At 42.7% G+C, this 26,392-nt stretch overlaps 2 long non-coding RNA genes across 2 annotated transcripts in view; one reads left to right on the top strand and one right to left on the bottom strand.

Annotated features, from left to right (window-relative positions):
• LOC112544776 (uncharacterized) overlaps positions 1–26,392 on the top strand; it is a 242,001-nt gene that overhangs the window by 173,167 nt on the left and 42,442 nt on the right. The gene's annotated exons all lie outside the window — the stretch shown is intronic.
• On the bottom strand, positions 6,463–14,023 carry LOC106731553 (uncharacterized). Its single transcript, XR_012903130.2, has 2 exons — positions 13,816–14,023; positions 6,463–6,652 (listed from the first exon to the last, which is right to left on the bottom strand). It is a non-coding gene; the product is annotated as an uncharacterized LOC106731553 (long non-coding RNA).

Genomic DNA, 26,392 nt, shown 5'->3' with positions numbered 1-26,392 from the left:
CCCATAGACTCTCAACAGGTTTTTCTCCCTCTTTATACTGGAGTTCAGAGCAATCATAGTGCTCTCTTACATATAGTGCAACTCCTCCTCCTTTTCTCCCCTGCCTGTTGTTCCTGAACAGTCTAAACCCTTCCATGACAGCGCTCCAGTCATGCGAGTCATCCCACCAAGTCTCTGTTATCCCAATTAAATCATATTTCTTGGTCTGGGCCAGGGTCTCCAGTTCTTCCTGTTTGTTGCCCAGGCTTCTCGCATTAGTGTACAAACACTTCAGGTAACCAGTTGATCGTCCTATCTTCTCCATTTGAAACATGGGTCCTCCTTTCTTGCCCCTTCCTCTCTGCATTTCTTCCCAGTATCCGACTTTCCCACTCCCCTCAGGCTTTTGGTCACCGTCCCCCGACGAACCTAGTTTAAAGCCCTCCTCACTAGGTTTGCAAGCCTGCCCGCGAAGATGCTCCTTCCTCTCTTCGTTAGGTGGATCCCATCTCTTCCAAACAATCCTTGCACCAGGAACAGAGTCCCATGGTCGAAGAAACCAAAGCCCTCTCTGCGACACCATCTGCGCAACCACGCATTTACGTCCTCAATTTGACGATCCCTGCCCAGTCCTTTCCCTTCAACAGGGAGGATGGAGGAGAATACCACTTGCGCTCCAAATTCTTGGATCCTTCTTCCTAGCGCTACATAATCTGCAGTAACACGCTCAAGATCATTCTTGGCCGTATCATTAGTTCCCACGTGGAGAAACAGGAAGGGGTAGCGATCCGAAGGTTTGATCAGCTTGGTAAGCCTCTCAGTGACATTCTGAATGCGAGCTCCCGGTACGCAGCACACCTCTCGAGATTCCAGGTCCGGACGGCAGAGGGATGGCTCAGTCCCTCTTAGAAGGGAGTCCCCGACCACCACCACCCGTCGTTTCCTTTTGGGGGTGGTGGCCGTGGAACCCCCATCCGTAGGACTACGCATCCCATGCCTTCCAGTAGATGGTGTTCCCTTCTGGTTTCTTCCTTGTGAGGTCCCTTCCAGAGCTTTCAACACTGCAGAGCCTGTGGAGAGAGCTTGAAAGCGATTGCTTACCTCTATAGCATCGGGGGATTCCCGTGCTGGCCTTTTTCCCCTTCTAGAAGTTACATGCTGCCAGTTCTCTTCTTGGTCACGTACTGCCCTCTCTGGTTCTTCTGCCTACCGTGCTTGAAGGATTAAATGCTGCCTTCTATCGAGGAAGTCTTCATCCTCTCTGATCAAGCATAGGGTCGACACTTGGGCCTCCAGTCCTCTAATTTTTTCTTCCAAAATGTTGACCAGCTTGCACTTGGTGCAGATGAAATCCGTTCTTTCTTCTGGGAGGAAGACAAACATGGCACACGCTGTGCAGGTAACAACAGCAGACCCATCACCAACCATCGCTGCTGTCCTGGAAAAGGGATTTAAAAAGAAAGGCAAGAGAACCTCCCACCCTTCCCTCTCCCCTTCCGAACTCCCTCTCAAAACTCCTTGTTAGCAATCACCTGTTAGACTTATTCCTCTATCTGGTCAAACAAACTTCATAATCTTTACTGCTGGGAAGACAATTCTGTCACTCTATTTGCAATACCAGATTTTTTTTTTGCATTAAAATAGGCCTCATAATATACAATCTTAGCAAAAGACAGTGCCAAAGTAAAATGGCTAAATAGTGCCTTTCTGTGCACTGGGCTGGAGAGCTATGCAAGAAAGCTTAGGGAGCACTTTACTTCCAGTAAGTGGAACTAGGGAAGTGCCTCGTTCTGTCATCACAACTTATCTAGGGAAGACCAGGTTCTGCAGGGGCAGGGCTAAAGACTCCTACTTCGTTAATTTCAAAACATTTCATTTTTATTTTTACTTTTTAAAATTTTTCAGCTTTTTTTTTACTAGATATCAATGAAAATTTAGAACAAGAAGTCATTTAGAACCTGCAAAAGAAACTTTTGGTGCCTAAAAAGTTGGAATGAGATGTTTTGACAATTTCAAAACTCTTATTTTTCTTTAAAACATTTTCCCAACAGAGATTCAGTGAGAGTGCCCTTTTATGACCAACATTTTTCCTCTTGATAAATTAGCATTTTCTGACCCAAAGGTTTATGTCGGAAGGTTCCCAAGTCTAGGCTGTATGGCTATTTTCCTTCAAAGGCCTGATCTAACTCCCAAGTCAATAGGAGTTTAATCAGGATGTATGTGTTTGTCACAAGGGGTTGAAATGAAATTAGGTGCTGAACTTTTCAAAGTTGGCTAGAGGATGGCCAATTCTCATGAACTGCACTGGAATTTGGGTGTTTAAATTTCCTAGGCACCTCTGAATGTCTCAGTCAGGGGATGGAAATTCCCAGGACCACTCTTCTTTTCTGACTTAAAATCAGTATCTTATTTCCTTCTTTCTTCTCATGTCTTCTCAGTTGTCCATGACCTTTCATATAAAAATGCCATCCAATAGCTGATTTTCTAGGCTGAATGACATCACACACTGGATTTGTTCATAAGGGCTACGTCTACACTGGCCCCTTTTCCGGAAGGGGCATGTAAATTTCACTAGTCGTCGTAGGGAAATGCGCGGGGGATTTAAATATCCCCCGCGGCATTTAAATAAAAATGTCCGCCGCTTTTTTCCGGCTTTTAAAAAAGCCGGAAAAGAGCGTCTAGACTGGCCCCGATCCTCCGGAAAAAGTGCCCTTTTCCGGAGGCTCTTATTCTTACTTCAAAGTAAGAGCCTCCGGAAAAGGGCACTTTTTCCGGAGGATCGGGGCCAGTCTAGACGCTCTTTTCCGGCTTTTTTAAAAGCCGGAAAAAAGCGGCGGACATTTTTATTTAAATGCCGCGGGGGATATTTAAATCCCCCGCGCATTTCCCTATGACGACTAGTGAAATTTACATGCCCCTTCCGGAAAAGGGGCCAGTGTAGACGTAGCCCTGGTGTTTAGTTTGTGTATGATGACTCCCTTCATCATTTTGATGAGCAAGAACTTATTTTCCTTTTTGCTCCCCTGGCTTTGGCTCTAAAGTATTAGCTGACTACCAATAGCTGTTTTAGACTTCCTCCCTTTTCCAGCACAGGGGTTTTTTTGTTGTTGGTTTTTTTTGGTTTGTGATCTCTGAGCAGCAGAAGCCATTCTGCTTCCTATTTCTTGCATCCTTCTTTTGCTGAGCCTTAATGGATTATCCAGACCTCTTCTGTGTGCGTGGAATTTAAGGCTGTCATAGTGTCTTACTCATTCTGGGCCAGACCATGGCCTGTCTAATTCTCCATTGCTGGGGAGTGATGGCTAAACTCCTCCTTACTCTCTTGAGTCAATTATATGCATCATGGTGGTGATGGAGACAGAGCTGCCATTCCTTATCCTGGACAGGTGGCTGGAAGATGCAGAGATGCGGGCAGGGAGAAGATAGAATCTTGGCTGCACTGGTACAAGCTGCACTAATTCACTAGGGGACACGTCTCTGCCAGGGATGGGCTAGTTCAGGTAGACCAATCTCCCTGGAGTGGAGCGGATAGGCTGTGACTCTCTGAATCATAGCCCAGTTCTTGGGCTGCTTTTGGGGCCATGCAACAATATGCTGACCCTTATACAGGGCTTGTCCAAAGCCACAATTGTAACCTAAATATTTTCATTACCCCAAATTTGCTTTCTCACAAATAAAAATTCACATCACAGCTGTGAAGCTAGTGTAGTTCACATCATTTTAAAGCATTTTCCATGGTTGCTAGCCAATCTTCTGCACAACCGTTTGTAAAATTAATAATATGTAAAAATACTCCCTATAATAATCATTAAAGTCTTAATACCAGTAGACCTCAATGCAACTCCCTCTTATTAAATCTTTGCTAAGCAGTGAGGAGAGGCCATTGGGGTTTTGTCTGCAAGTTATGGGGTGCGAAGTACAAATTAGCAAGCTTTTATTACATACACAATTTCCTCCAGCACATACCAGGATAGAATTATAGGTGAATGGGCCTCATCATCAAATGCATGTCCATATGCGAATGCTTTGAGGGCTCAAATGTATATTCCCTCCACCTTTCAAGGGTACGAAGCCGTGTTACACTTGTCAAGTGCACACACAATCCTAAGTAGTTGCAGTGGGATCACACCTACAAATTCAGAAGCAGAGGGGTAAGGTAATAATTGCAGATGCTATGGTAATGCATATAGTATGGCTGGCATGCTTGTTTTGTCTTTCTTTTAAAACTTCATTGATAATTTTGGTTTCTGTTACTGTGGCATGTAGGAGCCCTAGTCCACTGTGCTAGATGCAGTGCAAACACAAAGCAAAAGAAGTAGTCCATGACCCCAAATGTAGTTCTTAATATTATTTTAACATTCTTAAAAATCAATTTCTGTTTTATTGCTGACAGTTAATAATAGGAAAATACGCTAATGTAATTCTGCTGACATTAAGAGGCGTACTTAAAAGGTGCACAGAGCAGGAGAAGCAGGAGACCCGTGTTCTTTTCCCAGTTCATACTTTGATCTGTTGCACAACCTTGGGCAAGTAAACTCACCTCTGTGTGCCTCTATTTCTCCTTCCTCTATCCTATTTAATTAGACTATAAAGTCTTCAGAATAGGGGCTATCTTTTAAAATGCCTCTGAACAGTGCCTTGTGAAACAGTAATAGCACCTACATTTTTCATCAGTAGCTCTCCAAGTACTTTTCCAACCAGGTAAGTATTATCCCCATTTTACCGATGTGAAAACTGAGGCACAGAGCCATCATGTGCCTTGACTCAGGTCACCCAGTAGCAGAGCCAGGAATAGAATTCAGGCTTTCTGAGTCCCAGGCCAGTGTTCTGTTCATTAGGCCTCACTGCCTCTTAAGTTCCCCCTTATTGATTGGGGCATTTAGGTGCTTTCATACAATACATAATAATCAGGAAAGGGTTATTCACATGAATAATGGCTTATATAATCACTCTCCACTTTCGTGAAAGATAAAGGAACTTACTTTTGAGGGTAAGGGTGAGTCCTCAACAACAGCTCTTTACTTGACTGTTGAGTGACCCCTCATTGTATGGAGGGAATGCAGTCACTCTGTTAAACAGAGTGCTTCATCAGTGCTACAATACATGGCATGTCATCAGAAATCTGCTTTTATTTCTTTCCATTTCCATCTCCAACCCATTTGGCTGTCTCTTAACACCTTCAAATCATCTGTGAGGAATGAGGTCAGAGATGTGGTCACCTCTGCAGCTGCCTCCAGCACTCTTCACCAGCTGGTCAGGAAGGACTTTCCTGCTCTGGGTGGCCAGACAAGCTTCTTCTGACTCACAATGAAGAGTGTTCTAATTGCACATCCAGTGAGAAGGGAAGAAAATCTACACTGACAATGGGTATCTATTGAGTCTTCTAAATTAATATTTGACATTTATTGTATCCTTCAACAAAGTGAGAAAATATGTAACATCCTCCCATAATGAAACTTACCAGCTTATTACAACCTCCCCTCTCATCGGGTATCATCAAAACGTCAAGGACCTGGTCCAAAACTTGTTGAAGCCAAAGGAGAGTCTCACAGATTTCACCGAGCTTTGGATCAGGCTCTAATTCCTGTTGAATGGCAGTGCTTAAAGCAAAGGATGGTGTCCCACTGTGTTACACCAACAATGTATAATGAAAAGGGGGGTTATTTTGTTAGAGACACCTGCACATTCTTACTCCGGATAATTAATTTTAATTATGTAATATATTTCCAAGTTCATTCTATAGATATAGTGATTTGGGATTAATCTGTGTTGTCTTGAAGACTAATCTAAGGACTCAGAAACACTGTCTGTGTTTCCTTTCCCCATTTAAAATGTCCAGGGGAATTCCCTAATGGCACAAATTAAAGGTGGCGCCACTCTTTACTCTGAGAACTGTCTCTCTCTCTTTTTTTCTTTTACTGCACTTGTCAGATTCTGAGGAGAAGATAATCTTCCTTTTACACACAGGGAATTGCATGCAGTAGAAATGTATCACAGCAGTGAAAAAAGAATTGACAAATAATTCCCCTCAATACTGTGGTCAGATGTTAGGGTTTTTTTCTTCCTTCCATCCATGCTGTACTTATTTCTGAATGATGAGGAGAGGAATAACATCATCTTCTTCCATCTCAGAAGAAGAAATCAGCAAGTATAACACATGCATATACATAAAATTCAGCAACAGGAGTGATAGCCAATTTAAACCATTGTTCTCCTAATTTGCAGAAATAAGTCTGTCTTATACTGTCCTCATAGTAAAAGCTTCAGACAGATTAGATCAAACCTCTACAGACAAAGTAATTCTGCAGTGCTTAAAATGATAGGAACTAATCTCCATGAAAGCTGAGTCCAGGGGTATAGGCTATTAAAGATATCTACATGCTATAGGCAGAGGAGAAGATAAGAGGTCCAGCTCATAATGAGAAACGATAACTCTACACACTTTGTTTACAGTTTACCCCAAAGACCACAGATTAACACAAATCTCAGAGCATCTTTATTATGGCGCTGCATTGGAGAGGGAGCTGCCAACGGAGGATGGAATTGCTAAGTAGGCTGGGACCATCTGTCCTCTCAGGGAGGTGAAAACGTGCATGATTGAGTGACACCTGCTTGTCAAGTGTGGCCTGCTGGGAAATTTTCTCTTGGATCACTGAGCTCTGCGTTGCATTACCTGCATTAAAATCAGACAATCTCATAAGTATTATGCATTTGAGCCCACTCATAGAAATATCAAAATAAAGCGTGTGCGCGCGCACACATACACACACACACAAAACACATCTTTTCTCATATATTGACATGATATGAACTGACCATTTTAATAAATAGTTATTTTAAAGCACATTGATGAGGAACCAAACAGGCAGAACAAGGTAGAATTTCCTGCCTGTGAAAATAATGAGTTCTTACTCTAACTGGTCTTTTGCAGACCTAACATGTATGAAAACGTCACCCTCTTAAAACTGAATGATTTTTGCCTTACACAAGGCATGGTCCCCTTGTAAATATTTAATTACCTCAGGACATATTTAAGCAATGGTTAATAAAACCACATGAACAAGGATATGAAAATAGGGGATGACACATCAGCCATAACTCATGCTGTGGAGACAAAACAACCCTTTGTCCCTCCCTTCCAATAGGCACCCTGGCATGAGTCAAGGCCAGAGTGTCATCTTGAATTTCCAGCACAAATTCTAAATTTCTTCTCTTGTGAAGCTGCAGTGTGGATTAGCCATATCTTGATCCTTCTGAACTCATAGGTGGATTTGTCATTGGCTTCAACAGAGCCAGGATTTGTCTGATAACATGATGAATTTTGGGGGGTAATTTTTCTGTTTTTTTCTTTGAAAAATATTTTACATGATTTTCACAGCACAATAAAATGCAAAATGCAAACAAAATTCAGTGCAGAGAGATAAAGATGAGGAGCAGACCAGCCTCACTTTTACCCTGAGCCGCTGAGTTCTGTACATGAATCATGAAGGAGAACATGCTGAATTCCTAGACTTCAGTATGATTACAGGTGGTGCCACAGTAAGTACTGAAGAATTTGACTCTATACTAAAACACAAACAAAACCCAACCAATTTCCTAAAGAGCAACAACCTGAAACAATTCTCTCAGTGCTAACTCTAACATCAACATACATACATACATCAGGATAGTCAAAGCTTCCAGTCATTGGAATCCATCCACAGTCTATTGAACACCTACAAGCAGTCAATTAATATCAAAGAAAAACAAAGACAAATCAAATGCAAGTAGAAAACTGAGGAGAGCTATAGGACAATCTCAGCTAAAATGACTACACACCTAGCATAAATAACTGCTGCCTCAAAACCCCTGCATTTCTGTCATTAATTTATTTAATAAAGAAGAAATCCCTTAGAATCTGATAAAAAACTCATTCAAGTCTGGGGAAAAACTCTCACTTACTTCAACAGGCATGGATTCAGGCCCTCATAGCATTACTAGTGTTGGGTCTATTTCAGTTTTCCATTTTCAAGTCAGTAAATAACACATTTCCTGCCTGACAGCACAATGGGTAACTTATTTACATTTTTTGATTGTTCTGGATACTGCAGCAACCTACTGGCTCTATGATATGCTAATTCAGAAGTTCCAAATTTCCTTCTGTTTTTTTTATAGTACAATGCAAAACAAATATAACAGCAGCAGAAACAGTTCTGCCTTCAAATAGTACACCCCTGTGTGCATCGCTATTGACTTCAGCAGTGCACAACGTTGTCTCAAGCTACTTCTAAAGGCACTCTATTTTCATCAGCATGCTGAGCCCAGTTCAGCGATGATGATGCTGGGCCATATGAATTCCCAGTGGCCAGATTCTATAAGGGTACGTCTACACTATCCAGATCGACCTAGAGGGCTAGTGTAGACATACCCTTATATAACCTGGCCACTGGGAATTCATCTAGATCGATTTAGGGAGGCTAATGAGGGTGACCGGAATTGCAAATGAAACCCGGGATTTAAATATCCCGCGCTTGATTTGCATGTTCCTGGCCAGTCGCCATTTTAGAAATTGACTAGCCCAAAGTAACTGCTCGCATCTACACGCGGCAATGAAACAGGCCTCTGATTTAAAGCCTCTAATTCGAATTAGGTAGTAAACCTCATTGCAGCCACAAGCAGTCAAAAATTAATATCAAAGAAAAACAAAGACAAATCAAATGCAAGTAGAAAACTGAGGAGAGCTTTAGGACAGCTGTAGATTCGGGCAGTCCTATAGTGGCCTTTTTTCGAAAAAACTTCCCCTGCATCTGCTGTGCAACACAACTCCTGCCGTGTTCTTTCGAAACTAAATCAAAAGAACGCAGCAGTTTTTTTCAACTGTGGAAAACCTCATTTTTCAAGGAAGAACGCTTTTTTTCAAAAGTGCTCTTTCGAAAAAAGGTGCTATGTAATGCAAACTGTGCTTTTCGAAAGAGAGCATCCAGACTGCCTGGGTGCTTTCTTTTAAAAAAAAGTGACTTGCTTTTTCGAAAGTACAGGCAGTCCCCGAGTTACGCAGATCCGACTTATGTCGGATCTGCAGTTACGAACAGGGCTTTTTTCGCCCCGGAGGATGGGAGCGGTGGGACGCCCAGATGCGCCACGGTCCGCCGCTCCCGTCCTCCTGGGCGAGGAAAGCTCCTCCACGGCTTTGCTCCGTCTCCATGGCCTGCAGACCAGGGAGACGGGGAGCAAAGCCTTGGAGCACGCCCGCAGTGGGACAGCCCAGGCGCGCTTGAGCTGTCCCCTTGCAGCCGAGCTCCGCGGCTTTGCTCCCCGTCTCCCGACCAGCAGACCAGGGAAATGGGGAGCAAAGCCTCGGAGCACGCCCACAGTGGGACAGCCACGGCGCGCCTGGACTGTCCCGCTGCCCACGTGCTCTGTGGCTTTGCTCCGCGTCTCCCAGGTCAGCAGACCATGGAGACAGAGCAAAGCCGTGGAGGACTTGGGCGGTCACGCCATCCCCGTCTCCCTGGTCTCCCACAGAAGACCAACCTGGCAGCACCCCAGCTGCTCTGCCCCAGGCGTCCTGATTCAGCCGCTGCTGGTCAGTTTCAGCAGCGGCTGAATCAGGATGCCTGGGGCAGAGCAGCTGGGATGCTGCTGGGTTGCTCCAGTAGCACCAAGGAGCTGTGCTACTAGAGCAACCCAGCAGCACCCCAGCTGCTCTGCCCCAGGCGTCCCCAAGTCAGCCGCTGCTGAAACTGACCAGCGGCTGACTACAGGAAGCCCGAGGCAGAGTTGCTCTGCCTCAGGCTTCTTGGAATCAGCCGCTGATCAGTTTCAGCAGCAGCTGACTTGGGGACGCCTGGGTTTCTTAAGTTGAATCTGTATGTAAGTCAGAACTGGCGTCCAGATTCAGCCGCGGTTGAAACTGATCAGTTTCAGCAGCCGCTGACGCCAGTTCCGACTTACATACAGATTCAACTTAAGAACAAACCTACAGTCCCTATGTTGTACGAAACATGGGGACTGCCTGTACTGGTTGTAGTCTAGACGCTCTTTTTTGAAAGAGGCTTACAGTCTAGATGTAGCATCAGTGAAAAAGATGACATTTTAAATTATGATTTTATTCTGTCTGGGATCTTTTATTCTTTCATGACCATAGCATAGGAGCTCCTTTCAGTAGTGTAGTAAGTGACATGACTGATCACTGTCACTTGTAATACATTCTTCTTGCTTATCCCCTCCCAAGGGGGAGAATCCTGCATGACAAGTAGTTGGGGTCAGGTTTTGTTTTTATTTTTAAATGGACATCCTACTGTGTTTTTTGTGGTGCAGAAGGAAGGTTGAAGAAATGTGCATAGAATCATAGAATACTATGACTGGAAGGGACCTCGAAAGGTCATCGAGTCCAGTCCCCTGTCCTCATGGCAGGATCAAATACTGTCTAGACCATCCTTGATAGACATTTATCTAACCTACTCTTAAATATCTCCACAGATGGATATTCCACAACCTCCCTGGGCAATTTATTCCAGTGTTTGACTACCCTGACAGTTAGGAATTCTTTCTTAATGTCCAACCTAAACCTCCCTTGCTGCAGTTTAAGACCATTGCTTCTTGTTCATCTTGGCCTCTGAGGATAAAACAAGTTTTCTCCCTCCTCCTTATGACACCCTTTTAGATACCTGAAAACTGCTATCATGTTCCCCTTCAATCTTCTCTCTTCTAAACTAAACAAACCCAATTCTTTCCGCCTTCTTTTATAGGTCATGTTCTCTAGACTTTTAATCATTCTTGTTGCTCTTCTCTGGACCCTCTCCAATTTCTCCACATCCTTCTTGAAATGCGGTGCCCAGAACTGGACACAGTACTCCTCTGCGCTGGTTAGCCCTCAACTGTAGAGCGGAAGAATGACTTCTCGTGTCTTGCTCACAACACACGTGTTAATGCATCCCAGAATCATGTTTGCTTTCTTTGCAACAGCATCACACTGCTGACTCATATTCAACTTGTGGTCCACTATAACCCCTAGATCCCTTTCTGCCATACTCCTTCCTAGACAGTTGCTTCCCATTCTGGAGCACTTTGCATTTGTCTTTATTAAACTTCATCCTGTTTATCTCAGACCATGTCTCCAATTTGTACAGATCATTTTGAATTATGACCCTTTCCTCCAGAGCAGTCGCAACCCCTCCCAGCTTGGTATCATCTGCAAACTCAATAAACGTACTTTCTATGCCAATATCTAAATTGTTGATGAAGATATTGAACAGAGCCGGTCCCAAAACAGACCCCTGCAGAACCCCACTTGTTATGCCTTTCCAGCAGGATTGTGAACCATTAATAACTACTCTCTGAGTATGGTTATCCAGCCAGTTATGCAACCACCTTATAGTAGCCCCAGCTAAGTTGTATTTTCCTAGTTTATTGATAAGAATATCATGTGAGACCGTATCAAATGCCTTACTAAATTCTAGGTATACCACATCCACCGCTTCTCTAGGGTTCCTAGAGTTTTGCAGGTCCATGGGTCTAATGCAGCAAGCCAGGCAGAAAGCCTCAGTGTTGGGGGACCTCAGGGTTTTTCCTTTTCGGGAGAGTTTTGAATTGTTTGATTTTTTGTTCCAAATGGAAATCAGATTTCGAAGTACTGAAATCTCCCGTGAAATGAAATTGCTTTTCTGTGCACAGCCCTAGTGGTGAGGTTTGTGGTGGCTCTGAGTTCCTGTGGAGATTCATTCATTCCACAACCTCAGACCAGCTCTTGAAGAAGGTTCTGTCTCCTGCACACATAAGCTTTAATTCTTGTCTGTTGGGAATTATTTTTAGGAATATTAAACAGTGGGCCATTCAGAAAGTCAGTGTTTGCCTCTAACTTTGGAATGCTGGATCGGAGTCTCATTTACACTGAAGTCACTTTTCACCATTCCATTTGTATGAAAGGGCCACACAGTGGCTATGTCTAGACTGCAGGCTTCTTTCGAAAGAGCCTCTTTCGAAAGATCGCGTCTAGACTGCAGGCGGATCTTTCAAAAGAGCAATCCGCTTTTTCGAAAGAGAGCACCCAGCGAGTCTGGATGCTCTCTTTTGAAGAAGCCCTATTTACATTGAAGAACGCCTTCTTTCGAAAGAGGAACTTTCGAAAGAAGGCGTTCTTCCTCGTGAAACGAGGTTTACCGCCATCGAAAGAAAAGCCGCGTTCTTTCGAAATAATGTCGAAAGAACACGGCTTGAGTCTGGACACAGGGGAAGTTTTTTCGGGAAAAGGCTACTTTTCCCGAAAAAACCCCTGAATCTGGACACGGCCAGTGTGTGCAAATACAATTTACTCCCACTCTAAAGTCCCTTTTCCATTGCCAGTGTGGATAAGGTGACCGTAGTGTATATGGGAGTCGATCACTCTGACTTCAAACACATTTCATTTAGTAATCAAGCAGAAGGATGCCATAGGCCATGTTCTCTTCTTATCAGCAATAGATTTATTCTGGCATAATGCCAGTGGTTTCAATGGACTTGAGCCTAAACTATACTGGTGTAAGTGAGAGGTTCTTTGTCTTTTCAGTTCTGACACAGTCACTAGAGAGAGAAACATGTTTTCCTTTGCCATACTAGTGGCATCCTCACATTGTCTCATGCTTGTTTTTGGCTTTTCTTCTTGTTTTAATGAGTTTTCATTTGTCTGAATAAATGGGCCTTAAACCCCGCCCCCCCCCCCCCCCCCCCGCATTCAAGCAAATGACTCTTGTTTGAACAATTCAAAATGAATACAGCCATGCACTAAACAGGCGGAAACATGCTTTCAAAGCTGTTTGTCTCTGAAATGCTGGTACTTTACTCCGCCCCCTCTGTTCTGCTGTTGTGGGCTTGAAAGCACCTCAGGCAAGAGACTGATGGAGCAGTGAGAGCTCTGAAATTTCTGTTTGCATAAATTCATAATTAAATACTCTGGTGTGAAAGAGGGGAAAAATTGTTTTCCCTGCTGGTTTACAATTCTAAATTAGTTGGTTCTTTCAGGTGGTTGAGGGCAACGAGATAGTGTCAGAGCTAAAATAAAAATGGGTCTATGAGGAAATGCAAGGAAGATCTTGCTCTTGTTCTACATGTACAGGATGTACATTGTGAGGTGAGCTGAAGCAGCAAATCGTTCAGTGGAGGGCAACAATTAATAATTCAGGATTATTGCACCCTGACAGACGCGATGGTGTGGCATCAATCTGCACAAGGGGAAGGATGATGCCCCATTAATCACTCTGTTCTCTCAACTAATTTTTAAGAATTTTGTTTCCTGGTTGGCTCTGGAAAACCAACCACAGTTAACACTCTAGCCCCAACTAGTCTTCATTGTAGTATTTATCCCTGCTCTAGTTCAATCCTTCAAAACCTTTTTTCCGACAATATTCTCAGGCTAGTTAGGCAGAATGACAACAGGGTACAATACCTCATAGACGGTTCAGCAGTGTGAATCCCTTCTAGAGTTATTTCTGTTAGATATTGAGGGGAGACAGTTGCTTCTGGAAATACAGAAGATTTGAGATGCTATGCTATGAGAACAGCCTTACCCTTAGAACTAGCTGGAGAACAAGAAGTCTATTTTGTGGCAGCTTTTGAGGCTTCAGAATTTGTTTTTATTCTGCACTGGAATGAAAACAAAACCTTTTGAACATTGTCACCAAAACATGATTGTGTCAAAATGTCCATGTTCAGATCAAGGGCCTTCTGGTCTGAGATGGACAGTACGTATGTGTCCATGTCCAATCAGAAATAGGTGACCCAAGCACTAATCGTTGCTCTACTTTCATGGCCAAGTTTTTCACTCTTGCTCACTCCAAATCAGGCTGACTGGGGATTTGAACTTTGGCCTCTCTCTCTTACCATAATCACACAAGTAGCTCTTGTATGTGTAGTTTTTCTCTCGCTTTCTCTCTCATCATGTGTTCAAAATGTTCCAAAGTGCTTTGCTTACTGTGCCCTGCCCAAACTAGAAGCCTCCTACCCTTGAGAAGAGCCCTCTTTTGAAGAAGTTTGTTAAATTGCACAGATGAGACCACTGCCTTTGGGACAGCAGCTGAGGAAAGCCCTGCTAGTGATACGATGGCCACTGAGTCATAGTGTGATCCGTTGAACAATGCACTGTACTAGAACTCTGGCCACATGGGTTCTGTTTCCAGTTCTGCTGTTTGAATTCTGAGCAAGCAATTTCACCTTTATGCCTTTGTTTCCTCTCCTATCCTTCTGTCTTAAAATAAACACTGGAAATTCTTTGGGCAAGGACTATCTCTTGCTGTATATTTGTATAACACCTTGCACAATGGCGCCTCAAGGTGATACACTATTAGGGTGAGTCTAGACCACAGGGTTTTGTCGACAAAAGTGTCTACACTACTGCTTAGTTCTGTTGACGTAACGTTGACAGACTGTTAGCCGACGGTCAGGGCTCCCTATATCTGTCCCTTAAGACCGGCTGAAGTTCTTTTAAATTGTGCTTGGTTCTATTACAGCAACTGAAGGAGTCAGGTTAAAGCTTAAACAGTTACAGGTTTATTAAAGAAGCTTATAAATCATATGGTTACAATGGCTATTGCTCTATTTCTTAACTACTAGCAAAATATAGATCTTAAAAATGGTTACAAAGAAGATAAAGACAGAAAAATAGAAATAATGGTACCAAGTAACAGCTTACTCTTTCTATGTGTACACTTAAGACAGAGGACCACATCCAGGTACAATTTTTACCCCCTTCTGTGCCTCTCGACTCCAGCATGTCAGGCCAGGGCCGGTCCCTCAATTCCTAGGAAAGACGAAAATACGAGGTGGGTGTCCCCATAGAACCTCGGGAGGTCAAACACCTAACTCGACCAGCAGGTAGAGGGTAGAATGACACTCACAGTGAGTGTGTGCTGGACCTATCTTATATACCCATGGGGTCACGTATTTCTCTTTCTTGTCTGTCATGCCAAATGGGGCTGGTCTGTCTTTTGTGAGACCAGTTCTTACAAGGGAGTTGTGAACTTAATTTACACTTGTAAGAGAGAATTGAGATGATTAAATTGGAAGTACTGGGGATTCTTTTCTCAGTGGGAAATTCCTCTCCCAGGGACTGTGTGTGTGTTCGAATCAACATGGGTGCCAGCCAGGGGCAGTTCTCGCAGCCTCAAGGCCAGCTTATTGCCTTAATCGCTCTCTCCTCATATCTATGTTTTCAGCTTCTCAGGATCAGATGAGCCAGCATAGACTATGCTGATTTTACTGCTCCTTCTCTGCCCTGTATGCTTCAGAGAGGCAAATAAGATGGATGATATGGGGGGTTAGTCTGTCTGGCTACACAGACCTCGGCAGTTTTGTCGACAGTGGTAAACCTCATTCTATGAAGAATAACGCCTATTGTCGACAGAGTTCTGTTGATAGAAGGCGTTATTGCATCTACACTGTCCTTTGCGTCTACACTCTCATGTCGACAAAGCAGCTTGCTTTGTCAACAGAACTGGATGCAGTCTAGATGCTCTTTGTCAACAGAAGCTTTGTCAACAATATCTTTGTCAACAATATCTGTTGACAAAGCCTCTGTCGACAAAAGCCTGTAGTCTAGACGTACCCATAGTGTATCACCTTGAAGTGCCATTGTGCATAGTAATGACAGCAGTCTTCAAAGAACCCAGATTTCTTCCTTGTCCAGTCTGTACAAAGAGGTCTGTCTTTCACATGCATTTTTCTTTAAATGCTATTGGCTGTGGTCTGAACTCAAGCATTTTCAGACACTTGTGATCTCTTTCTCTCTTTCCCTCATCGCCAGGTCTTACAGCTCAGATTCCAGGGCATCTACATTGCTGTTGGTAGCCCCACAGATGAGCCCTCATCAGTTGACCCGGGCTCTGAGACTCAGTTTTGTGTGTGGGGGGTGTGCGTTTGGTAGGGTAGATATACCCCTTTGTTTCCTGGGGATGCTGCAGCCACTCTAAGGATTTGTTTAATCAGTGGCTGCTTTCAGTCACATCACCAAGTTGAATTAAAACTTGAGTCCAGCTGAGGTGGCATACAGTAGGTTAACGAGGCAAGACAAATTTACAATTTCCAGTGACTGGTCTGTATAGGGAGCAAAGGTCATTTTGGCCACCTTCTCATCCCATATTTCACATAGCACCTGAAGCATTCTGGAGGAAAAAAATAGAGAAAATACCAGATTGTAATTGCAGTGTAACTTTCCCCTAGCATGTGAAGGCACAAGATAGACAGCCAAACTCTGTCACATGTCAATCAGCTGAAGGATGGGAATCTTATGCAGTAAAATTAATACTCTGAGAAGAACTGGTTTCAGAGTTTTATTTACTAATCATTTTGAAACTCCTCACCAGGAGCATAACTACTGAAATATCTTCTCTATAGCCACCTGGAAAATAAATGCAATTAGAAACAAAGCACCTTCCTAGAGATGAAGATTAGTACAATATTAACCAGACCAATATTTATAGATTTGCTGGCATTGCACCTGTACAAACACTTCTGTCCGTTGAAGATTGATCACTTGCTGGTAGTGATGCACACTAAAGGTGCATTGATCTTTTTTATCTTCAAACCAATGGTAAAGTCTGAAATACGGAGTGAACCACATGACCTCATTAACTTGCATGATCAACACCACAGAATAATGTAAAAAAATACCCCACGAAAAAGCAAACAGTTAAAAATCCCAAGCATCATCTCAAACAGTCTCTCTCTCATTATCTCAGGCCTTCCTGGCAAAGATCAATAAACAATTTGCATATTTTTTATCAATATTTAATGTAATGCAGCAGGATGCTTTTGATGGCTCAGGTCCTTCTGTGCACTCTTTTAACATGACAGAGACTAAGAGCCCAGCAGGTGCTCAGGTGCTGGGGTCAGTTTCTAGTTAAAAACATTAGGGATTGGTCTAGCTAAATAATCTACAGCTGCCCATCCGAGGGCAGGAGTGAGAGCTCACAGAGCATGGTGATGAATTTTAACGATCTGGGAAGACAAATGAGCCTGAGCTGCCATGCAATTAGTGGGCTGTGGAAAGATGTGTTGAGTCTAAATGAGGGACATGATCAGCTCTTGACTCTCAGTGTGGAAGAAGCCCTCCCTCTGAAGGCCATAATGAGGAAGGTAGATGAGATCCCAAACAGGTTGACAGAACAATTAAGAGGACGATGGAAGTTGATTCAAAATGAAGCAGTCCCATCAAAGGCAAATTTAGATGCAGAATGATAGAAACATAAACCCTAATGGTGTTCTGTTGTTTTAAGAAATATGAGTATTCAGAACAGTTTGTTCACCGCTCACAGAGTCACATAATCTTTCATTTGCCATTTATATAATTGACTTTACCTTTAAATAAATACAAACATACAAAAATAAATCTAAAGGATGGACCTGATTCAGCTCCCATTTAGACAAGTGTGAATCAGGAATAACTCCACAAACTCAATGTTCATGAGAATCTATTCCAATCTGGCTGGTAAAGAACAGCACTTGTGCAACAGACAAAAGATCATTTCAAAGCAGCGGTCATACTGTTATAATATACCTGCTCGGTACTGTAAAGCTCTTTGATGTATGTGAGATATCAGAATTGCTTGGGGAGAGTTTCCATAAATTTTGTGGGTGAAAACACCAAGCTTTTCATTCCTCTATGAAGACATTTTTTAAAGGTGTATTTTTTAAATGTACTGTAAGAAAAAGCTCATTTTGCTCTTAAAAATTGAAACTAATAATGCTTACCAATAAATCGAATCAGATAGTAGTTAGAGGAGCAAACAGTTTTCCTGGAAAACCAATAACACTAGAGTTGTGCAAATAATCCATAATAAATGGTATGTTCACTGAATTTAGTCTAATTTTTCTGCTTGCAGAACATCCTGAAAAAAGTATGACTGCCTTGAATATATTCATTATGTGAACTTCTTCATTCAGTTTTATTCTATGAACTGATTGTAGATTGTAATAATATGATAATTTATTTGTGTCCCTTAGCCTTGATTGGTCATAGAGATCACATGATATTGTTTCCATTCTCTAGATGAGCTCACTTCCAACATGAACACTTGCATATGCAAATTTACAGTTTGCAGTTTGGTTTTTACATTTTTTTTTGCAGATAAGTGTTTATTGTATTTATCCAGCTCTAAGGACACTCACAAAATGATGAGCTAGCTTGTTACCACATCCTCAGCACAATCCCATTCCCATCTTCTCATGGCTATGTGGGCCTTCTCTGGATCTTGGGTCTAGGTCAGAAGAAGAGAGGCTGTGTACATGACATTCACCCTTATGAACACATAGGTGAGGAGGATGTGAGCAGTGACCAGGGAAGGACAGAGCAATGGAACCTCTTCAGCAATTACTGGGGAGAGAGAGCTTTGGGATGCACCTCATAAAGGGCTGATATAACATACTACCTCCAAGTCCCAGCACCAAAAGAGAACTCCAGAGAAACTAAGAAGAATATGACTGAGGCACAATATCTTCTCTGATCTCCTCTATGATTGCTACCGCTACATGCAACTCCATACACAGATCTGAGTTTCCTATAGGCTAAGCAGGCCTCCTGATGGGGGGGGGAGGGGAGGAGAAAGTGGGAACTGCCCCGGGGCCCGATGATTCAAAAGGGCCCAGGGCTTCTGGATGCTGCTGCTGTTACTGTGGCAGCTAGAGCCTCTAGCCCTTTAAATCGCTGCTGGAATCCCATGCTGCATGCTCTGGGCAGCAGTATGCTCTGCCTGGGGGAGGCTCAGCACACTCTGGGTAGTCTTGAGATTGCATGAGGGAGGCTAGCTCCAGTCACACGCCTTTCATCTAAAGCCCAACCCTCCAGGGGTGCAGAGCACCCTCCTCCTCAGCCTTGCCCAGGGGCCATAAGGCTAAGTCTAACATTTTTTTAGAGCAATTCCGGCTCCATACAATAGGGCTATGTCTACACTGGCATGATTTTCTGGAAAGCATTTTCGGAAAAGCGCATCTAGATTGGCAGGACGCTTTTCGACAAAAGCACTTTTTGCGGAAAAGTGTCCGTGGCCAATCTAGACGCGCTTTTCCGCAAAAAAGCCCCGATCGCCATTTTCGCGATCGGGGCTTTTTTGCGGAAAACAGTACTGTGCTGTTTACACTAGCCCTCTTGCGCAAATGATTTGCACAAGAGGGCTTTTGCCCTAACGGGAGCAGCACAGTATTACCGCAAGAACACTGATGATCTTACATGAGATCATCAGTGTTCTTGCGGAAATTCAAGCGGCCAGTGTAGACAGCTGGCAAGTTTTTCCTCAAAAGCAGATGATTTTGCGGAAAAACTCGCCAGTCTAGACACAGCCTAGTAGTATGGTGAACACTTCATTAATATACTGTAGACTAGAGAGGCAGCCAAAATACTGGTTCTTGCGTGAAAAACTGTGCTGAAAAACAAAAATCCAACCAAATAAAAGACTCCTCCAAGTCACAATCACTATTATAGTGAAATTATCATTTCAACAAAGGGAGAGTTTTCTGACAGACTGATTTAACAGACATCTCACTGTGGATCTACTTTTGTTCCCTGAAAAGACTTCACTTTAACAAACAGTGAAAAGAAAAGCTTTTGAATGCCACAGAGTTCTTGCTTGTAGTACTCTTCTTTAGGCCAGGGGGCTAGATTCATACTTTCCTCCATGCATATTTGTTACACTTTTTCCAGTCACCTCACTTTATATCCAGACATGCTGATTAGAAACGATACCGGTGATACTCAAGGATCCATTTTCATTGAGAGAAAAACAAACACCTTCCCCAGCGCCATGAAATGCAAAATGAATGCATCGGGTAAATTTCATGCACCCCTCGCCTCAGACCAATTAGTGCAAACTAAATTTTGTGCTAATTGAACAGAGCCATTAGAATGCTGCATGGAAACCTGTGATTTCCGTTGTGTGCAGTACAGCTGTATGTTGTGTTATTTCTTCAATATCAGACTAGTGAGAAAATATTTTAACCACAATAATGAAGAGACCTACAATAATTTGTCGAGTGGTGAACAAACATTGCCAGGGAGTGGAGCACATTCATATTAGAACTTAGCACAGTGGCTGAATGAGGCTTATTAAATGGACTAACTCACGCATCTTGTAGCAAGAATACTGTACATTTTTGCCTTCCTGGGTAAAACATTTTATATATTTAACCAAATCCCAGTTAATGACACTCCTGGCCAGGACCACCCATTCAGGGTGGCAGTTGTCCCAGGGCCCAGTGATTCAAAGGGCCTCCCCTAAATTACTAACCAAGTGCAGCATGGTTCTCTCCATGTGGATGATGCAGAGAGTTGGCTGTCCTTAGCCCCACCCCTTCTAGCCCAGGCTCCGCCCTTTCGGGTGCATGGAGCTGGGGCTATGATGGCTGGCTGTTCCCCTGCCCTCGGCCACTTACATCTTCTAGCGCTTACTGCATCCCAAGGACAGCAGTCATACATAGAAGTTAAGCAGAAAAGCACCGTAGTCAAATGACAATATCTGTAGGAAAGCACAGAGCCACGTACAAATGCGACTACAGGCAAGCTCTGTGATTAGCTGAACAGTCACATGTCACCTGAGACCTCAGGTAATGGAAGTTCAACTCTAATAAGAGGCATCTTTACATCTTGCATCAAGTGTGCTGGATGCCATCCAGAAGGCTATTCTTGATTCAAATAATGGCCTTTCTGCAGGTATTCCCAATCCAAAGGTAACTGACACATGCTTTGAAAGAATTACTCACTTCTGGAGGGAATTCTCAAAGTAATTAGGGAATCGTCTTGTATAGTGCTGAGTGCCTCCTCTCAGATATTTAGTGTTTTCAACACCAGTTAAGGCAAAAAGAAAAGACGGAGAAAAAGAAGAAGGAGGAGGAGAAAAAAGATTATGATTGAATATGACTTTTCCTGTTTCTAAGGCCTGGTACTGTTAATATGGTTGCTGATTCAGTGGGAGCTCAGGGACTCAGTGTCTCCTCACAGCAGCAGTTCTGCCCTAATTTTGCATTCACAGTGTGGCTGTTCTACCAACGTGTATCTATGGAAATACATGTCTATTATGTGTGCCATCCAAACGTAAAGTTACATGGCTCCGTAGAACTTCAGTGTTAGCAAAATGGAAAGCATCTGAGCCAAGGTAGTGCCAAAGAGACTGTGGGCCTCTTTGAAGCAGTACGAGACTTTCCATCAACTTCAGTGAGATTTGGATCAGGATCAAATTCTCTGCAGGTCTGGAACCATATTTGGACTTAATTTACCAAGAGTTTTATTGCATGCCAGGTAGAAGCCGCCTTGCTAACTTATGGGCAGTTAACGTTACTGTACCCTTCCACCTGTATTATTTATATCAGTTGTGGCATGATGATTCTTTAGTTGCTTCTTGCTTGACATTCTGCTCCCTAGCTTTTTATTTGCCCCAAATGCACAATGGAAGAGACTGTATTTTTCCTGTTTTCCAGAAGTTCCAGAGGGTTACTCTTTTTATTTAATCTTTTAGCCATGAGCAGCTAAACTCTGAACATCTTGGTGCTGTTAGTGACCCCTTACTTACAGAAGTGGTCTCACTGAGTTCAGTAAGCCCACTCTTCTGAATGATTTGTTCTCCATTTGGAGTATGGGTTCACCATCTGGCCCTAAAGAGTGATGATGTACTTATGTTACTAACAAATACACATGAATGAAGATCAGAATGCTTGCTATAATACATAAGGGCTAGATTCACACACCCATGTTCATGATGAGTAGTATCTTATTCTGCAATAGATTTCCTCAGAGGAAGATGAATAAAAGGTGGGAGAATCTGGCCATCCTATACTTAAGGATGTATATTTCAAATACCCAAAGACTCTCTATGGGATAGTTTACAGAACTGTATTATATATGATAGAAATGTAGCCGTGTTAGTCTGGTGTAGCTGAAACAAAATACAGGACTATGTAGCACTTTAAAGACTAACAAGATGGTTTATTAGACGATGAGCTTTCGTGGGCCAGACCTACTTCCTCAGATCAAATAGTGGAAGAAAATAGTCACAACCATATATACCAAAGGATACAATTAAAAAAATGAACACATATGAAAAGGACAAATCACATTTCAGAACAGAAGGAGGATGAGGAGGGGAGGTAAATGTCTGTGAGTTAATGATATTAGAGGTGGGGAAAGGTAGATGTCTGTGAGCTAATGGTATTAGAGGTGATAATTGGGGAAGCTATCTTTGTAATGGGTAAGGTAGTTGGTGTCTTAGTTGAGGCCCCCGTGGTGAGTGTCGAATTTTAGCATGAATGTATTTTGTATTATATGTGTAATTCATTATGTTAACAGACTTTAAAATGTAATACCATTTCGATACACATATGCATATTGGTATTTTCCATACACCCATTAATAGGTAGACTTGTCCATGTGCTAGTAGCTTGTGATTCAGAGCTTTGAAGTTGTAATTTTTCACATAAAATGTTTAAAATATGACCAGGAAAGTTTGTTACCCCAGCTGTATTAAAGCCATGTGTATTTATATAGCAAGGTCTCCCTGTCTTGGACCTGTCTCTAGCTCCATTTCTTTTCTCTGATGATCATCTACTGGCTTCCTTCATTAAGGGAACTCAACCTTTTGGCCAAGTCATGAAAAGTCCACCACCTCTGACGTGTAAACCAGGGGAAAAAGGGAGGAGGTGTTGCCTTATACATTAAAAATGAACACACTTGGAGTGAGGTGGAGATGGACATAGGAGATGGAAGTGTTGAGAGTCTCTGGGTTAGGCTAAAAGAGATTAAAAACAAAGGTGATGTCCTGCTAGGAGTCTATTACAGGTCACCTACCCAGATGGAAGAAGTGGATGAGGCTTTTTTTAAACAACTAACAAAATCATCCAAAGCCCAAGATTTGGTGGTGATGGGGGACTTCAACTATCCAGATATATGTTGGGAAAATAACACAGCAGGGCACAGACTATCCAATAAGTTCTTGGACTGCATTGGAGACAACTTTTTCTTTCAGAAGGTTGAAAAAACTGCCGGGGGGAAGCTGTTCTAGATTTGATCCTAACAAATAGGGAGGGAACTGGTTGAGAATTTGAAAGTGGAAGGCAGCTTGGGTGAAAGTGATCATGAAATCACAGAGTTCACAATTCTAAGGAAGGGTAGAAGGGAGAACAGCAAAATAGAGACAATGGATCTCAGGAAGGCAGATTTTGGTAAGCTCAGAGAGCTGATAGGTAAGGTCCCATGGAATCAAGACTGAGGGGAAAAACAACTGAGGAGAGTTGGCAGTTTTTCAAAGGGACATTGTTAAGGGCCCAAAAGCAAGCTATTCCAATTTATTGGAAAGATAGAAAATATGGCAAAAGACCGCCTTGGCTTAACCACAAGATCTTGCATGATCTAAAAATAAAAAAGGAGTCATATAAAAAATGGAAAGCAGGACAAATTACAAAGGATGAATATAAGCAAACAGCACAGGAATGCAGGGGCAAGATTAGAAAGGCAAAGGCACAGAATGAGCTCAAACTAGCTACTGGAATAAAGGGAAACAAGAAGACTTTTTATAAATACATTAGAAGCAAGAGGAAGACCAAGGAGAGGGTAGGTCCACTGGTCAGCGAGGAGGGAGAAACAGTAACAGGAAACTTGGAAATGGCAGAGCTACTCAATGACTTCTTTGTTTCGGTCTTCACCAAGAAGTCTGAAGGAACACCTAACATAGTGAATGCTAGTGGGAAGGGGGTAGGTTTAGAAGGTAAAATAAAAAAAGAACAAGTTAAAAATCACTTAGAAAAGTTAGATGCCTGCAAGTCACCAGGGCCTGATGAAATGCATCCTAGAATACTCAAGGAGCTGATAGAGGAGGAATCTGAGTCTCTAGCTATCATCTTTGGAAAATCATGGGAGACAAGAGAGATTCCAGAAGACTGGAAAAGGGCAAATATAGTGCCCATTTATAAAAAGGGAAATAAGAACAACCCAGGAAACTACAGACCAGTTAGTTTAACTTCTGTGCCAGGGAAAATAATGAAGCAAGTAATTAAGGAAATCGTCTGTAAACACTTGGAAAGTGGCAAGGTGATAGGGAACAGCCAGCATGGATTTGTAAAGAACAAATCGTGTCAAACCAATCTGATAGCTTTCTTTAATAGGATAACGAGTCTTGTGGATAAGGGAGAAGCGGTGGATGTGGTATACCTAGACTTTAGTAAGGCGTTTGATATGGTCTTGCATGATATTCTTATCAATAAACTAGGTAAATAGAACTTAGATGGGGCTACTATAAAATGGATGCATGACTGGCTGGATAACCATATTCAGAGAGTAGTTATTAATGGTTCACAATCCTGCTGGAAAGGCATAACAAGTGGGGTTCCGCAAAGGTCTGTTTTGGCACCAGCTCTATTCAATATCTTCATCAATGATTTAGATATTGGTATAGAAAGTACGCTAGATGATACCAAGCTGGGAGGGGTTGCGGCTAATCTGCAGGATAGGGTCATAATTCAAAATGACCCGGACAAATTGGAGAAATGGTCTGAGGTAAATAGGATGAAGTTTAATAAAGACAAATGCAAAGTGCTCCACTTTGGAAGGAACAATCAGTTTCATACATACAGAATGGGAAGCAACTGTCTGGGAAGGAGTTCGGCAGAAAGGGATCTAGGGGCTATAGTGGACCACAAGTTGAATATGAGTCAGCAGTGTGATGCTGTTGCAAAGAAAGCAAACATGATTCTGGGATGCATTAACAGGTGTGTTGTGAGCAAGACACGAGAAGTCATTCTTCCGCTCTACTCTGCACTGGTTAGGCCTCAATTGGAGTATTGTGTTCAGTTCTGGGCACCACATTTCAAGAAAGATATGGAGAAATTGGAGAGGGTCCAGAGAAGAGCAACGAGAATGATTAAAGGTCTAGAGAACATGACCTATGAGGGAAGGCTGAAGGAATTAGGTTTGTTTAGTTTAGAAAAGAGAAGATTGAGGGGGGACATGATAGCAGTTTTCAGGTATCTAAAAGGGTGTCATAAGGAGAAGGGAGAAAACTTGTTCATCTTGGCCTCTGGGGATAGAACAAGAAGCAATGGGCTTAAACTGCAGCAAGGGAGGTTTAGGCTGGACATTAGGAAAAAGTTCCTAACTGTCAGGATAGTCAAACACGGGAATAAATTGCCCAGGGAGGTTGTGGAATATCCATTTGTGGAGATATTTAAGAGTAGGTTAGATAAATGTCTATCAGGGATGGTCTAGACAGTATTTGGTCCTGCCATGAGGACAGGGGACTGGACTCGATGACCTTTCGAGGTCCCTTCCAGTCCTAGTATTCTATGATTCTATGATCTGAACACAATGTAAAACTTCTGTCTCGTACATGCTGGGTCAACCCATTCCTCTTCAGGGGCCCTTTTTTTCACATGCTTGTCTCCAGGACTCTGTTCAGTCCCTGCTACCTTTTTGATGCAGGGACTGGGCTCTGAGTCTGCTAAAAAACTAGGCTGTCTGTCCATACCCCAAAACTGCCATGTCTTCTTCCGAGGGGTTGAATACCTATAACGTCTCCTTACTGAAACAAAAGACAGGACTATGCAGCACTTTAAAGTCTAACAAGATGTTTTATTAGGTAATGGGATTTCATGGACCAGACCCACTTCCTCAGATCAAATTGTGGAAGAAAATTGGCATGACCATATATACCAAAGGGATACAAACAAAAAAAGTGAACACACATAAAATAGACAAATCAGATTTTAGAACAGAGAAGGAATGAGGGGGGGAGGTTAATGTCTATCAGGTAATGATATTAGAGGTGAAAACTGGGGAAGCTATCTTTGTAATGGGTGAGATAATTAGCATCTTTGTTAAGCTCCATTCGTAAAGTGTCAAAGTTAAGCATGAATGACAGTTCAGAGGCTTCTCTTTGAAATCTTGTGTTAAAGCCTCTTTGAAGCAGGATTCAGGTAGTAAGGTCATTGAGCCAATGCCCAGGCTGGTTGAAATGGCAAGAAACTGTTTTTTCTTTGTGAAACTGTCTGATGTCTGTTTTGTATGCATTGATTCTTTGGCAAAGTGTCTGAGATGTTTGTCCAATATACATAGCAGACGGACACTGTTGGCACATGATGGCATAAATTATATTTCTGGATGAGCAGGAATATGTGTTCTTGATTTTATGACTGGAATGGTTATGTCCAATGATGGTGTCAGCAGAGTAAATATGTGGACAAAGCTGGCAACGGGGTTTGTTACAGGGGCAAGTTCCAGGGTTGGTATTAGTGTGGTCTGTCCTGTGGTTGTTGATAAGAATCAGCCTGAGGTTAGGTGGTTGTCTATAGGAGACTATGGGTCTGTCTCTCAGAGTCTCTCGGAGTGTAGTATCGTGTTCCAATATAGATTGTAGTTTATTGATAATGTGTTGGACGGGTTTAAGTTGGGGGCTATAGGTGATGACAAGTGGTGAGTAGAGGTAAATACATG

Source organism: Pelodiscus sinensis, chromosome 5 (assembly GCF_052426305.1).
Source record: "Pelodiscus sinensis isolate ZL-2025 chromosome 5, ASM5242630v1, whole genome shotgun sequence".
NCBI classification, from domain to species: Eukaryota; Metazoa; Chordata; order Testudines; family Trionychidae; genus Pelodiscus; species Pelodiscus sinensis.
This window is presented reverse-complemented; position numbering and strand designations above follow the sequence as displayed.